Consider the following 4,799-nt stretch of genomic DNA (forward strand, 5'->3'; position numbering starts at 1 on the left):
TAACATTGAGAAGGAAAACCGTTCACATGAACGTAATGGTAGTCCAAGGACCCCTGGATTATAATCTACTCCTTGGATGTGACTATATTTATTGCATGGGAGCCATTGTCTCCTCACTCTTTAGAGTAATGTGTTTTCCGCATGAAGGAAGAGTGGTCAAGCTCGTAGACCAACTTTCATTCCCTGGTTCAGACATAGCAAATAGTCATATACCATCCCTAAATGGTCTTTTCAGGCAAGAAATGTCTCATCAATCCCCAGTCCGTCCTCCTGATGAGCACGAGTGATTCGGAGGATATGACTGAAACCCAGGGGGCATGCACCCTGGCCTGTTTCGACAGGAAAATCTTGGGTATAGGGTAGGTTTCTGTGAAGGACATATGACTGGTTGACACACGCGTCCATTTAGGAAAATGGGGTTAGACCAGAATAAGATACCTCTGTTAAAGGGTAGGCCTTTCCTGATAGAACAAATGTTTTGTCTGCAAATTGACGGGTAACTTGTAAAAGGTAGGACTTTCCTGATAAAATAAATGTTTTGTCTGCAAATTGAGGGGTAACCTAGAAAACTCTACTTCACTATACCTGGGGGCATGCAAACCTTTTGGCATGCAAGCGAAGAGCAACCATTTTATTTTTTTAAATTTGTAGGTCCTCTAACCCTTTAAACTCGTAGGATTTGTCATTTCCTAACTTGCATAAAGAAAGGATGCGGGGCAAAGCTTTGAAAAAATGGCATTTTTAGATGAGACATCCTTATTATATGACTGGATCGAGTAGTTTTAACGTGGAATTCAATCTCGTTAAAAAATAAACATAAGCAATGAGCAAATGTTCCCCCAGAGTTTAAGCTCATTAAAAAATGAACCAATTTTCGGTAAATAACCTTTGTGAATGTATTATCATCAACCTTTGAAGCCTTGGTCGTGTTCTCATCATCACCTCCACTCTGTATTGGTTGATCATTCACCTCCATTTGATTGTTTACCCTTTTTGAGGAACAGCTGCGAAGAGTGATCCTGTTAGCCATCCTTGTGACACTGCCGTGATTGGAAAATTCCAAACCTTACCTGGAATGAGCTGCTACCCAAATTTATCACTCGTTCCTCAAAAAACGAGTCTCCTTTAAGCTCTTTTCAACTGACTCGTAAAATTTGAAAAGATTGCTGAGCAATTGGCCTCTCCAGCGCGTTAAAGTGACCAGAAGTTCTATCCCTCCTTTAGATTTTAATCTTTTTAGACTTGAGGGATCATTACACAAAAAGATCGAGCGCTTGTTTTGTTCGGCTCGTTAAAAGTACCGAAAATTCATCCCTTTTGTATTATTTTATACTTTTTCGGACTCAAGGGATTATATGATGAAAAAGGATTATTGGAGTTTTCTTTACGTCCCTTTTTCAGACTCTCTAAAAATGAAAAGGACTGAGCTATCCATGTCGTTAAACTCGTTAAAACCGAATAGCGACAAACTTGTCCATACAGACAAGAACGAGTTTCACTATCGCTATGCTCATTAAAACATAGCGATGGATTTGCCCGAAGGGAAAATTATAGAACAAGCATATGTTATCCTCCTCAAGCTTGAAAAAAATAAAGAGGTACTGGTCAGCAATGACTGGGGAAAAATTGGGAAGAAAACTTGAAGAAACTAGCTGCTAGTCTCACTAAGGCTGGTAGCTACCTTAGAAACAAATAAACTAAAACCACTTTCATTTTCCTTTATGAGAAGTAGATGAGAGAAGAATAAAGGAGACCAACCTCAGTCTTGCGCTTGGTTCCTTGCTTGATTCCTCTCCCTTCTGATAGTCCTTTGCTACTTGCTTCCTTGTATACCTAGCTTCAAAGAGCACCTATAGAATCAAAGTAGAATAACACTATCCGAGAACATAGATCTATTATCATAAACAATATAGGACCAGATATATATTAACCACACAAATGCATATAACATCAATCATACAAGAATGTGGAGGAAAAATTGAATAGCTTTATTGATAATCAAGAAAGAGCAAAGAGGATTACAACCAATTGTTCTGACCCAGCATCATCCTCTCAGCAAGAGGCCCTTCTTCACCTCATGAAAAGCTTAGATCACCCAACACTATGATATTGCACCAAGAAACCAGCAGCACTTCCTTACAAGATACAAAATTCCAGCCCCCGGATCTCTGGGATGAGGGATCCATATATAGATTTGCAAGGGAGGTGAGTCAGCTTTTGAGATTTGATTAGTGTCCTCTCTCTGATAGTTCTTGAATCCACTTGGAGATTGATGATCTCTTACTCATCCATGGGTGAATGCAGAGAGGCAAGTGTCACAGGAGGAGTTTCTAGAAGATTCTTTGCTCCTCCACCTTGCAGATTGACCTTGCCATTTGTCCACTCTCGCCCATCGCACCCCATAGAAGGGCTTTTCAACATGCATCACACCTACTGTGTGTATTTAGGTGGGATGCAACGCACTTTGACCATGGAGCAGGTGAAATGGTCCAGTTTTGACCAGTTCTGAGTAGTTTTTCATGGAGAACTTCTGGGAGAAGATGTAATTAGTTGACCTTGTTCTTTTAGGGGTCGGAACAACATTTTTAGGGACTGATGATTCTGGTAGAGTCTGTTAGCCTCCTATTGCAATAGGTTGTCATTTTTCATGATTGACAGTAGAAGTGCCAAATATGTTCATCTTTTCCTTGTTGTAAAAGTTCCATATTTGATGTGGCATGCCATTTTTGTTTCAGTTAAGGGAAGGCCAAATAGTTTAATCTTGGCTTCCCTAGGTTTGAATTTCATGTTTTAGAATATAGAGATGAATATCTGTCCAAACATCTTAATCTTGGCAGATTTGTGGATAGATAGAGAAGCAAGGGAGCTTATCATCTTAATCTCAGCCCCGGAAGAAATAAGGGTCGTTTTAGATAGGAGAATAGCAAAAAAAAAAAGAAAAGTTGAAAAGCTGGGTTTGCAAGTTCAAGTGCACCCAAACCAAAAAGAAGATAAAATTCTAGGTAAGTAGGCCGAGTAGGTAGTTTTGTGGTGGTTGAATGATCATTTGTGATCCATTTCATATTTTCAAGTGTTATATATATTTAGATCACAAGTATGAGGCAGTTTTTCATTCGGAGCAGCTCAAGCGAGGCATGTTTAACTTCCCCTTCTTCTCCTTCCGCTAATCATTCACTAACTTCCCTAAGGAGGTCAAGATCTGCTTGATACATCTTAGATTCATCATTCTTCATATCATTGCCCTTAGTAAAGATCTGCTTTACCTAAGGAGTGCTCATATGTCCTCTACGAAGTTCTATCTCCCCTTTAAAGCCTAAGGTCTCTAAATTTAGCGCTTTCTTGTCATTTTCATATTAACTTCTAACATTATTATGTAAATCCCTATCTATTTCCCCTTCCCTTACTAAAAAGCACTAAATAACTCCCCTATGTACATATACCCTCCCTTAGGTTGAAAAATAACCATTATTATGCTTGGGAGTTGCTAAGTTTGCCTGAAACTTAGCCAGAACCCTCATTTGCCCCTTCGAATCATCTTCCAATGCATTAGGATTCATTCCTATGCATAAACCCTTCCAAGTGTATAAAAAGCCATCCTTAACCATGTTTTAACCTTTCTTAAAGGCTCAAAACCCCTCTCAAGCACATAAATCCCCTTCCAAATGCTTTTGGACTCCTTCCAAGCATTAAAGCCCCTCTTCTTAGGCTATCGGACCCCTTCTGATGCCTTGGAATCCCTTCAAAATCATAAAAAGGCCTTAATAACCTTCCTCCGATTTCACAAAACCTTACCTTTATACAAAAACCTTGCTCCGATTGCAAAAGGGTTCCGTTTGAACCCCCTCCGATGGGATATCGTAGTCGGGAGGGGCCAGTCACATGTTAAACACCACATATATATTTTTCCGATGGGTTATTCGCCGATAGCCATTTTGCCGATCACAAGTCGGAAAATCGGCTATCGCAAATGCTTTATGCACTCTATATATGCCCCCCTCCTCCGCCGATGCGATATCGCCGTCGCACCCGACAGTGATATCGCCATCGCATTATTTCTCATATCGCATTCCCCATCATATACCGTTTCCCCGCAATTTTTGTTATAAGCCTTGTTTATTGTGTAAACCTGCGTATTGCCAAAATTTATATGTTATATTGCCATCACATATATGTCACTATCGCATTAGCCTGCCTCCCCCGATCGCCAATAGCGATATCGGCGATCGCTCCATCGCAATGACATATGCCCGCACCCCCGGTCCCCGCTAATCGCCGATGCTCCGACTTATCGGGAGCCGTTGGATCGGGCCCTCAAATCAACGGCTCCGATCAAGTCGCGACCCCCCGCTTCCGCTCATCCATTGCATATCATATATCGCCATAGCCCCCGATGGCTAATCGCCGATGCGATATCGGCAATCGGCCCATCGCTGATCGCATATATATGTTTATTGCCACACCCCGTGCCCCGCTGATATGCGATATGCCGATTCATTCGTGGCTATTGGATCGACCCGCGCCGGATCCAACGGCCCAGATCTAATCTTATCAACAGTGATCGCTCAGCGCCCGAATTTCATCAAATTTCACATTTAAAAGGCGTTTTTGCCCTTTATAAAGGAAAGGGCAGTTTTCGCAGGTATCAGCTCGGCACTCTCAGCAAAGGAAGATTAAGCATTTTGCGGCCATTCCTTCATCGCCCCAAGCCCGATTGGCTCCAAATGCAGCATTTTCTACCTCAGCAAGCTCTCGACCTCCATTATTCCGCCAATTTTGTAGTTTTGATAAGTTTTAAAGTT

The sequence above is a fragment of the Pinus tabuliformis genome, chromosome 1_1 (genome assembly GCF_031772625.1).
Source record: "Pinus tabuliformis cultivar Carrire ecotype Pingquan chromosome 1_1, CPIR1, whole genome shotgun sequence".
Lineage (NCBI taxonomy): Eukaryota > Viridiplantae > Streptophyta > Pinopsida > Pinales > Pinaceae > Pinus > Pinus tabuliformis.